Source organism: Polypterus senegalus, chromosome 10 (genome assembly GCF_016835505.1).
Source record: "Polypterus senegalus isolate Bchr_013 chromosome 10, ASM1683550v1, whole genome shotgun sequence".
NCBI classification, from domain to species: domain Eukaryota; kingdom Metazoa; phylum Chordata; class Cladistia; order Polypteriformes; family Polypteridae; genus Polypterus; species Polypterus senegalus.
In genome coordinates this window covers 86,266,758-86,279,515 of record NC_053163.1, presented here as the reverse complement: position 1 = coordinate 86,279,515, position 12,758 = coordinate 86,266,758, and the positions used below count along the sequence as shown (strand labels likewise).

The 12,758-nt window shown below is 36.9% G+C and overlaps 1 protein-coding gene across 1 annotated transcript in view; it reads right to left on the bottom strand.

Moving 5' to 3' along the window:
* Positions 1 to 9,273, bottom strand: part of LOC120537270 (NFKB activating protein) — a 28,250-nt gene extending 18,977 nt beyond the window's left edge. Inside the window, exon 1 of the mRNA XM_039766085.1 lies at positions 9,180 to 9,273. The gene's annotated coding sequence lies outside the window, so the exon portion shown is untranslated. The remainder of the gene's footprint in view (positions 1 to 9,179) is intronic.
* Positions 9,274 to 12,758: the final 3,485 nt, after the last annotated feature.

Sequence of the window (12,758 nt, the reverse complement as noted above, 5' to 3'; positions counted from 1 at the left end):
GCACTTTGAGCTACATTTTTTTTTGTATGAATATGTGCTATATAAATAAATGTTGATTGATTGATTGATTGATTGATTGACTAAAACTCTCCAAAATGTTTCCATGGCAAGATCCAACCTGCGAGTGCTGCAATCAAGTTCCAGCCTTACTGGGTCACATGTTCTGGGCCTGCACCAAATTAACATCATTTTGGATCAAAATTTTTAAGTGCCTTTCAGACAGCCTTGGTCTCACAATCCCTCCTAACCCATTAACAGCTGTGTTTGGTGTTCTTCCAGATGGGTTTAAAGTGGAGAAGGACAAACAAACTGTGATTGCATTCACTACACTATTGGCACGCAGACTTATTTTGCTAAACTGGAAGAACCCTAACTGTACTCTTTTAAGTCAGTGGGAAACTGATGTTTTATACTATTTGAAATTGGAAAAAATCAAATATTCAGTTACAGGATATGTACAGAATTTTTTCAAAACCTGGCAGGTTTTAATCAATAATATTTTAGAATAAGCTCTTAAAGCACTGAGGAAGCAATTATCTACTCATTTCTTTTTCTTCTTCATTCATCTCTATTGGTCTATTAAACTCATCAATTTAGGTATGTTTACAAGCCTTGAGTTTTACCCCATTGGCCATGCTCTCTCTCTCTCTCAGGGGTGGGGGTCAACTTGTTTTTCAATCTCAGACCTATTCTTTTTAAAAATTGATCGATTTGTATGGAATGATTACAATAAAATTATTTTAAAAAAAAAAGAGCCTTTTGGACATCAGACAAAATGCCATGCTTGGTATAAGCCAAGAACAGTACACTATCATAAACAAACCATGGTGGTGGGCAGTGCCATGCTGCTGGGGATGTTCCTCTGTAAAACACTCTAGATGGCTTGTGAGGGCACAAGGTGAAACGTATGGAGTAAAAAACATGGAAATCAAGGACAAAACCTGATACTGTCTGCAAGAAACCTGTGCCTTGGGAGAAGATTTGCTTTCCACCAGGACAATGACACCAAGCATAAAGCTAAAGCTACAAAGGAATGGCTTAAAAACAACAATGTTAATTATCTTGGAGTGGCAGAGTCAAAGTCCACAATTCAATCAAACTGAGAATTTGTGGCTGGATATGAAGACGGCTGTTTATTTGCAATCCCCATGCAACCTGACAGAGTCTGAACATTTTTTGCAAAGAAGAATAAAGCTGACTGATCATCACTGGTATAACAGAAATTGGCAAGTGGAGACCATCACTCTTATCTCAACTGAGTGGCCCAGACTGAGGCTGATCTTCTTCATCATTCACGTAAGACATTTATTTACCTGACCCAAGTCCTTACCACCTTCCGCTTTCGACCAAGGTGATAGCACTCTCCATTGTGTGACCTCAGTTTGTGTGTGTCTTGACAGCCACAATAATCTATGCTCCCTGTGAAAGTCATTACTCAGAGCTAGCACATGAATGACCAGGAGAAAACCAACGCCATCTATTCACCATCAAGAACACATGATACACTTCTTCACAAAAGAAAACAGCAAACAAATCAATGTCACAAAGAAAACCAACGGCTCTAACACTGCACGCCAGCAAATCAAATGCAGCAAAAGTTTCACTGCTGACCCACAACAGATCAGTGGGCAAAAAGATTCTACTGCACATGCCAAAGCAAGAGGTAGGCCTGAATGTAGAGCCACTGAGAACCGAGCTGAAACTGTGGCCTATCGATATGCCAGATTGAACCCCCAATACAAATTAAAACCTGACAAACACATTTACATGTGTCCCTGGATACAAACAGATCTTCCACCACTTACCACTAATGCACACTTATGATAATTGCTTTTACAGCCCAACATCAAAATGTCTGTTAAATAAACACTACTTGGGCAACTTGGATCTGCTATGTATTTACTGTGGGGCAATATTTTTCCAGAGGGAAAATAAAAGACTATACTGCCAAAATCAAAGCATATTGTGTTCTCTATATTTAGCACCATGCATGCTAGGGTTGTCAAAAGTATTGAAATATTGATAAGTACCAATTCGAACTTTAAAAATTACTTCAATACTAATTTTCATGTTATCAGTTCTGCAGCCTATATTATGAACGTACTTCCAGTTCGCCATGGCTCAAGTTGCAGGCCCAATTTCATCCACCCACTTCACTTGAAAAAGGCTCAACTTATCCTTTAACATTGCCTGGATGCATGCATAGAAACTTCAATAAAAAAATGGAAGCCTATTTTTTTTGATAAGATTACGGCTGTACCTGTCAAAACGATTCCACAAAAGAGCATCATGTTATGTACTTCAACAAACATTTTAAAAGAGTTTTTCAAACATGCTACTCAAGTTAATTAATAATTTGTTTTGATTTTGAAATTACATTGTGCACATGTGTAGCTGCTACCCTTCTGTATGTATGATTCTTTATTGTTGCAGCTTTTCTACATGAGTGGTACAGTAATTTGCATTCGCCTTACAGCCCGATCATTATCAGCACTGAGTGTGCACAGGGGTCTTCCGCTTATGACCTCACTGAAATGTAATTTGCTTTAACTGCTCATTCTATATTTGTCTGCACATGTGTGACAGGGTCCTGCAATAGACTGGACCTGTGGGGCTGGTCTCTGATTTGCAATAGATGTGGCTGCAATGAGCCCTGGCCCTGTGACCTTAAACTGGATTAAACAAGCTTGAAAATGTTACTTTATGAATAAAACAAATTTTGCAAAAAAATTTGTTTTTTAGAGCATGCCATACACTCGGGACAGAATACAGTTAAAAAATGCATTTAATGAAACACTACATGTTAACGCACTTTATCTCTGCCATCTCTTAATTAGAAAGCTATAAAATTTTACATGTGCTCTTTGTTGTGTATTTAATCCCAGACATCAACTGTCCTCACTAGACTACAAATTTGGAATCACTTGAATACACTTTACAGTGAAAAACTATGAGAGCTTAAGGCTGATGGATGAAGACTGGAACATAAAATGATCATCTGGTGTTCCCTTGTCCAACACTATAGATAAGCACTTGCTGTCATGCAAAGCTGGATTAAGAACCCCACAAGTACTGAAACTCATATGTATATATTCTAACATTATAAACATCACATAAGGCAAAAATAAGTCAGGCACTGGAATTGGATAAGAAGAAAAGAAAAAAAAAACTGTATCAGGTTGGCTTTACCTTTCTTCTTTGTTCATTTGTACATGATAATGATTAACAAACAAACTGATGAGTACCATACCACATTTGTGAGAAATCAACTTTCTTCTGATAACACAGTTCATTATTTGTAAATTAAATTTGCAAATAAAAAAGCTAGTATGTAACTGAGCATTTTGGGCTTGCATACTTCTGTCAAATAAAAAAAAAGACCTTATACAGTAGTGGCCTTATTCTTGCACTGGCCTCATTGTGTCCCACATGGTTGTTCACATTTCTTTCGGTGATACTAGATGCAACATTGCAGCTAGAAGCAGCGACATTATCTTTTTCCTTACTATCTGTAAAGTCAGTCTTATTAGTATCAACTGCAGCATTTGCAACTTGTTTAAATCATTATTAATTTTTTTTTGTTAGTTTTCAGCAAAACAGCATCTTTTGCTTCTCTCTGTTCATTTTTTTTCCTTTTGCGGCACCACTAGGCTCTTATCTTAAATGACCATACACTTTGTCTTTACCTATTTTATGGCACAGAAACACATTAAATGCAAGATCTTATAAAAGTGATCTGTTAAACACCTGTGCTGATCGTATCCTATCAGTCTATCAATATTTTTCGTTTAAAAGCTTTTGTTTAGGTCTGACTGGATACATTTATAATTGTGACGATCAAAGTTTGGGTAGCAGCTGCTGAGGATTTCTCCTGTTATCAGGCAATTGCATTTGCTTCAGCAGTTTTGTGAGCAGAGCCCCAGGGTGTGTACCCAATTTACCCTCATAGAAGATCTGACCATGCTGCCACCAGAGAAGAACATTTTTCTCAAGGGAATAATTCACTGACAAGAAAATCCTAAAGTTTTTAAAACTACAAAGACTATCCTTCAGTGTGCACAAAAGCAGATTTGTCATAATTGACTTGTCATGATTTTACCCATTTTTCAAGATAGATAAAATGGTTACACTCCACTCCTTTCTTTCCAACCTGACCTATCTGAGCACTGTCCTTACGTTTCATAAAACATTTCTTTCTTCATTGAATGTCTCTGATGCTTGCTCTGACCACCTGTTCTTTGTTTTGGCTGCATCAAAGCTTTCATTTAATTGTCCTTTGGGAGCAATCTAATCTCTCTAAACTTCCATAAAGTTTCACATTTTTCTTACCAAAAGCCCTGAAACACATAGTTGAGCATAAACTAATATTTATTTGAATCTTTCCAGCCTACCACAAGAAAGACTGCTTGCATGTATACTATAAATGGCTTTCTTCTTATTGCTGATATGCGATGTTCCTGTGCACTCATGATGAAAACAATACTAAATTACTTGAAAACTATAATGTGCCTCCCCAATGTGAGCAAAGCTTGTTGGAGAAAGCACCCTCTCGCTAACCCCATCCCTTTATGTTTTATGCCTCAAGATTCAGTCTTTCTTTTCAGTGTTAATATACCTCCTGGAGAATGCTTGGTTGTATATGAAAATATTAAGGTTATCAGATATGATCAAGGTCACTCTTTGCTTCAATGACATAATTGCAACGTCTGTTAATTTTCAAAATATGAATGCAAACAAGAGCTTCTTCTTAGATTTCAATCTTAACTCAAAACCTCCTTTTCAATTCAGCTTTTGCAAATGTTTGAGTTACTCTTCATGGCAAAAAAAAAAAAAAACAAACAATATACAATGTCACACCATCCTCAAACTCAGAACAAGGTTGCAGGGAGTCTAAGCCTACTCTAATAGTCTTCAACAGGGTGTCTGCCCTTGGCAGGTCGCAATCATACAATCATCTTTAAATGTTTGGGGATATGGGAAGAAAACACAAACACATCAAAATCAGAATTACATTTATTGGCCAAGTATGCAAGCATGCAAGGAATTTGACTCCGGTGTTAATGACTCTCCAAATAGAAGTTACATAATCGACATACACACAACTGAGATAAAAAAAAAAAACAAAAACATGACAGAGAATGTAAAAATATACATGCATTCAAAGCACAGAGTGCAACTCAGTGCAAGAAATACTAGAACAAGTTCAAAAGATCTTTGGCCTGGACGTGAGGGTCGGTGATGATTATTCCTGTACGTTTCATGACCCTGGAATAGTACACATCCTGTAAGGTGGGCAGGCTGGCACCAGTGATATTTTTGGCAGACTTGACTATTCATTGTAGCCTGGTTTTGTCATGTTTAGTCACTGACCCAAATCACACTCTTATGGAAGGGCTGAGAGCAGACTCAATGACTCCTGTGTGGAACCGAATCAGCAGCTCCTGTGGAAGGTTCAACTTCCTCAGCTGTCACAGTAAGTACATGCAATGTTGTGCCTTCTTATGATTGACCCTACATTAGTCTCCCACTTCAAGTCCCAGGAGATTATGGATCCGAGAACATGAAGGTTTCCATAACTGTCACAGCAGTATTAAGTATGGAGAGGGGAGATAATATAGTGGGACTTATCTTAAAATCCAATGTCACCTCAACAGTTTTGAAAGTGTTTCACTCCTTACTACACCAAAGGGCCAGCTGCTCAGCCTCCTACCTGTATGCAGACTCATCACCATTTCTGATAAGCCCAATGATGGTTGTGTCATAAGCATATTTGATACGTTTGACAGAGGGGTCCTTAGAGGTGCAGTCATTAATGTAGATGGAGAAGAGCAGCAGGAAGAGCACACATTCCTGTGGGGTGCACATGTTGATTGTACGATAGCTAGATTTGAGTTTCCCAAGTTTCTTTTGCTGTTTCCTATTGTTAAGGAAATTGGTGATCGATTGACAGGTGGAGGCAAGGATGGAAAGCTGGTCGAGTTTCAAGTAGAGGAATTCTGGCATTATTGTTTTGAATACAGAGGTGAAGTCTACAAACAGAATCCTTGCATATGTGATATGCACATCACACAGTTAAATATGCATAATTGTGGAAGTAAATGAGATTTCCCTTGCGATCCTGAACTGTCTACAATGGTTAGAAAATTACCGAATGCTTAGAGAGTTATGTTTAGATATGTCCATTACAATCAGAGGATGAATGCGTAGCATCCATTCCTTTTTTGGAACCATACAGGACAATGTATTAAAAAGACATTAATCTCACTATCACTTTATCGCCTCTTACAAATTTGTGATGCTACAGCTTAAACAATTACAACTCATATCTGAACAGTGGCATTATTTCACTCTCATAGCATACACAAATCTATTTCTCAACTAACTCCATAATGGGGTAAAAGTGGCAATAATGAAAGCTTGTATGAGTTTTGGATTTTTTTTTTTGTTTTTAGGCACAGTTCCAAAAGGCACATGCTGAAATTCTCCTACCTCGAAAATAAAGGATTTCCAGACATGACTTCTGCTGTTTTTCTTTTCAAGATGTGTTAATGCAATGCTGTAGATTCATCACTGTGTGCCATTTTCCTATGTCATTTTTTACTCCTGTTTTTCTCATGTACAATTATTGTGCCTTCCAAAGTAATACATCTACTTGCAGTCTCAAACTAGTACCAAAGTACTAGTTCTCTGACAACCCTACTACAGATTCAATAGCATTATTTTCAAATATCTGTGTTAGGCTTACAAAGCAGATGAATGCAAAAATCATATTATCATTAAACAATTGCTTGTATAATACCAACTTTCCATATTTAAGAGCCTACAACACCAGACTTTTGAAAAAAATGCATCTAGTTTGTGCAGCTTCTATTCTCTGTCATATTCTCACTATAGCCTTAATGATCTTGTTCTTTTTTACTATGTTACCTTAAAGCTATGTCTACACTACTATGTTTTCATTTAAAAACAGCATTTTACATGAAAACCCATCCCATCCACAATAACATTTTCACATCATTTGTGACAGCATCTGCTTCCACACTAAAATCAACTAAAAAGTCCTTGAAGTGATGGATTACACCACCAGCCACAGGATTTATCACTAAACCATTGCAGCAGGTAAATTACTTGTCTTTTGTGCGTGTATGCTGCATTCAAACAATACAGAAAAATGTAAATGCACACAGGTAAGCAGCACAACAAGCTTTACGGAAAAACAACTATTCTTTGTCTGCTCTGTTGGAATATTTTATTCCTTGGTGAAGGGTGAACAGTTGGGTAACAAGATGATGTAATGAGCAGGATCCAATCAGTGAAAATCTACATAATAAGAAAGAAAACAACCAGGGCATAGTTAAGAGTCTGCATTTTCGCCTGTCCACACCACAACACTAATGCTGTCTTTTCAGAAGTTGTAAGCACCAGGGTAGTGAGGATAAATGGCGAAAACAGAGACTAATGTCCACATTTTTAAATGAAAATGTAGTAGTGTGGACGGGGGCTAAATTGCAGGCTTATCGGCTTGCCAATGAGTACTATATAAGGTACGGTATGTATAAATTAATCAGATTAAGATGGTAAAACATGTAAATATGATTTAGTTTACAATTCCAGGATATCTCATGTTTCTTATTCATAAGAGATCTTTAAAGCTACTATCTCCTGCTTCTGTGGCCATAGTAAAATATTTTACAACTAAATTCCAGTTCTTACGAAAAAAGGAATTGCCAGAGAAACAGGAATTTAAAACATACAAATGGTGGGTTAAACCTCACACAATTCAAAAGTACTTTATTATGTAACAATTACATTTCATAAGACATACTGTAAATTATGACTACAGACTTAGAAAACATACTTTTTTTATGAACAGCTGCTCGTTTCCTTGGCAACCGTGCTAATAGCGATGACTCGTCTAGCTTGGCCGACTTGCATGTTGAAAATAAACGCTGGTGCACGGCTGTCTTTTAAATAAATTTGTGAAAGTAAGTACAGTATATGGAAAGCGTCTGGTTAGTAGGGCCATGTAACGGCTTTTGACGCGTGATGCAAAGCGACTGGATGACTGAGACCTGCAGCGGAGCGGGCTATTCGTTGTGAAACTTGGAGAAGTTCCATGAAAGAAATGGTATGAATAACGTTCAATTATTTGCTTCTGGGTACGGAAATTGGATCTGTTTATAAAAGTTGATTGGTAATTTGCCTGCTAAAGTAACATGCTCACCTGCTATTTTAAAAAGTAAAAAAAAAAAAGTCAAGTTTAACTATGTCGGAAAAGGAACAGTTTTGACTTCGGACAAGATCAACAAAGCAAAAGCCTAGATAGTACCCTTCTGTATTCAAGGATTCGGAATTAGGCACCTTTGTCGGATGGAATCCAAATTCTGGATTTGCGCAACCTTTTTTCGACATGCACAACCACATTTAAATGCGAACTTGCTTTGTATTGAATGCTGGACTTTATATTTGAATTTGTTGTGTAGATCGGAAGGGAGCTAGAAGTTATGTTCATAAAATTCCGAAATACTCGGCACTGCAACAGCAATTTCATATTTGTCTGTGTTATCAAGTCTATACATCTTTAACCTATTATACAACTAACGTATATTGTATAGTATTTTCGAAGTCAGCCACAAGGACTTAACTGGAAAAAGCAAACAATGAGTCACTCTTTTAACCTACATCGACTTAAAACTGCTAAAACATATTCTTTCTTTAAGATCGATTTTGACAAGTTATTTTTTCATTGACGGCTAATTAATTCTCATTGTTAATGTATTTTTTGTTTTAATACAATTGTAAATGAATAATTTTTGCCAAAATATATTACAACTATATCGACTTCCTGCCTGTAAAGTAAATGCGCATTCAAATAAGTCACGGAGTGCTACGGGCGGCCGAACTGCAAAGCAACTTTTTTCGCACGTTCCGATTTATCAGAAGACGAATTTGTTAAACGTGCGATTTCAGACTTACTGAATTTTTACGTTGTGGTTACCGTTTATTAAATTTCATTATGACGTCAAGAATATTTAAAAACTCGCCCGAATGCTTTTTTAATTCGCTAAACATTTAAAAAGAAGCTGACAAAATATTGTTCGATAGATTGTTTTAAATACTACTAAATTAGATACAATTAACTACTATAATTAAAAAAGAGAAAGTATTGGGACACTTACCCACAACAACCGACATTGTTTATATCGATGACACGACAAGCTGGTGCATTAGGAAAATCTTCCCCTCAACTATGCGGACCAAAGCAAAAAGTTCCTCGTTCCGAGCAGTACGCTGAACCAGATTGCTTGATATTTTGAGTTAACTTGTTTGTTATTAATCATAAATCCGGTGCATTATAAGTAGATATACATATTTTAAGTTTTTGTACCAGGCTTATGTCATTATTGTGTTTCAGAGTTAATTATACCTGTTTTGAAGCACTGATCCTTCAGCCTCTCCGCTCACGTACATAACGCCCACCATCCCTGCACCCTGCAGTGCATTGATCACTCCTGGGGACCCTTACGGATGCGTTTTTTTTTTTTTTATTTTACCATTACCAGCTTCACAATAAACAATGAGTTGACTTGCCTACACGAAGTGGATCAGCAAGACAAATGAGCTAGTGGTACATTTAGGGAGAAAACAGCCTAGGTACTAACATCACCTCAGTATTAACCACACTCCGGTGGAGAGAGTGTACAGTTTCAGATAATTGGGTGTTCACAACACAAAAGACCTGAACTGGGCCAAACACATAGTGAACGTGTTTACCACCTCAGATACTTTAGGGATTTCAGGCTCCACGACTAGATACACAAAGAATCTCCACACACCTACCATTGAAAGGAACCTGAAAGGAAGTACTAGCACCTGGTTTGGAAACGGTATGAAGCAGGTCTGCAAGGTTCTGCTGGCAGGGGTTCAATCAGCTGTGCAGCACTGGATGTGCACCCTCTGACCTGCAGGACATCTGCACCAGTTGATGTTGGACCAGGACAAAACTAATCTTTAGTGATACAGCAGTTTGCAAAAGTATTTCATCCCCCCTGAAAGTCATCACAGTCTTAATTCTGTTGGGGTAAGTATGTGCCAGTTTTGCACTTTGTTCAGAAGTGATTCTTCGTCATTCTTTTTTGGCAGAATTTATGGAGATCCTCTAGCTTGGTGGGGTGGCAATTCTGCACAGCAGTTTTCAAATAAGGTCACAGATTCTCTATGGGGTTAAGATCAGAGCTTTGACTTGGTCATTCCAAAAACATTCACCTTTCTGTTTTTGAGCCATTCCAGTGTTGCTTTGGCTTTATGCTTAGGGTCATTGTCATGTTGAAAGATTAATCTTTTCCTGAGCCATAGGTTCATTGCAGACTGGAGCAAGTTCTCCTGTTGTATTTGTGTCCATCCATTGCCTCTTCAACTCTTACAAGATTCCCAGTCCCAGCACATGAAAGCACCCCTATAGCATGGTACTGCCACCACAATTCTCCACATTTCTCCATAGGTACATTTGTTTTTTAGGCATGAGCAATGTTAGTTTTATGCCACACATATCTCTTTGAAGTCTGGCCAAAACATCCTGTTTTGGTCTCATATGACCATAAAACCTTTGCCCACATCTGAACAGGGTTTTCTCATGCTTTGTAGTAAATTCCATACATGCTTTTATGTTGGACCTTCTTAAAGAATGTCTTCTTTCTTGCTACCCTCCCACAGAGGCCTGTTTTATGGAGAGCTCATGAAATTGTGGACTCGTGCACCTTCTGAGCATAACAGTTGAATTTTTAATAGCTTCTTTCACCAGGTGATGTCTTGCTCTGATGTTTAGTTTTGAGGGATGAACTGTTCTAGTAAAAGTCTGGGTGCTGTGATGAACCTTCCACTTTTTGATGATGGCTCCAACAGTCCTTAACAGGATATGCAAAGTTTTTATAGTCATTTCCTGCCTTGTGCATGTCAATGACTTTTTCTCACATCAACAGAATGCTCCTTTGTCTTCATTTTTTGCTGTGTTTGTACAACAAATACTAATGCCTTTACAAAGGTTGCTTTTTATATCAAGAGAGATATAAATGACTCACAAGTAGTTCCTAGTTATGTTTAATTAATTTTGTGTTGTTTCTGATTAATTTGTCATTTGTGTAAACCAGGAGCTTCCAAAGCACAGAGGTTTAAATACTGTACTTGTGCAAACCCTAATTTTGAGCTTTTCCTCCTCAGTTAAATATCTACAGAAAATGGTTTATTTTGACTTGGGAAATTTATTGTTACAGGATAAAAGTTCCCATTAAAATAATGAATGGATAAAAATGTGTACAAATCTTTTGTCAGGCATAAAATTACAATGACTTTCAAGGGGATTGAATAATTTTGCCCACCACTGTATCAACCATCCTAATATATTGCATTATATTATATTGAATTATTTAAGGAGATATTATTTATTTATTGTTTTTTTTTTCATTTGTTTTTAATTTCTGGGGTAATGCATACTATTGCCTTCATTTAACATAGTGATTTCTACTAATATTTGTAAAGGAGTGTGTTATTGTTGTTCTTTCATTTTTTATTTTAATGCACAGTTTTGGAGTTTAGCAACTAAGCATTTTACTACATATTCTACTATGTGTATAATTGCATGTAACAAAAGAAATGATTTAATTTCATTCTTCTAATTAATTGGTCTCATTGCTTAATGAACTATCCTTTTTGTTCCCTTATTCTATTAAATCCTGTATTTTTGCTGCTTTTTAAAATGCTTATATTTTCTTTGCTATTTTAGCCCTTATTTTTACTGAATACTAAAAGGAACCAGTCACTGTAATGCCATATTCACATGTCTGCCCATTTGTAAGAAACTAGCTGTGGTACTTGTGGATGAAATTGAAGTAATCAACATAGACATCAGTGTTAACATTTGCAGTGCACCATCTATTGGAATGTATTTTGTAAAGCATGCAGAATTACAATGAATTGCATGTGTCATTCCAACAGATGGTGCTTCCTAAGCATTTGTAGTGATAAAATGCACCATCTCTTGACATGACAAATGCATTTCCTATGTCTCTGTTATATGCCCTTTGGTGTGGGATTCATAAAAACAGTGTTAATGTTTGTGATGCACCATCTGTTGGAATGACAAATACAATGCATTTTATTGCTAAAAAAAATTTGTGATGGGCCATCTGTTGGAATGACAGAGACATAGCAACTGGACAGACACACAGACCCTTATCCTTTTTTTAAGTTGGATATTCTTTCATGAACAAGCAGGTGAAAATGGCATTCAATGTTGTTTGCACCTGGGTTTGCACTGTTTTTTTTACTAATCACCAGTATTTACATACAATTAATGGAGTACATTATACAAGAAAGAGCAAAAAAGAAAAGTCCACACTACTATGTTCTTGTTTAAAAAAAAAAACGCAGACATCAGTCTCTGTTTTTGTCTTTCATCCACACTACCCTGGCATTTTTAATCCCTGAAAAGCATAGACCCTCTAGAGCCATATTCCTCTGAAAATGCAGCCTCTGTGTTTTAATGTGGTTTGGTGAAAAGAAGGCCTTTAATTGTGCTCAGATTTCCTCGTGTTTATTATGTATCCCTTCCCTGACTGAATTCTTTTCATTATAATGTCTCATTCCCTGATTGCTCACCCTTTATGGAAGAAAAATATATGGTGCTTGTAGTGTTGAACTAAGAAAACCACTGATAAAGACTGATTAATGGCCAAATTAATGACCACTCAAAAAATTTGCGT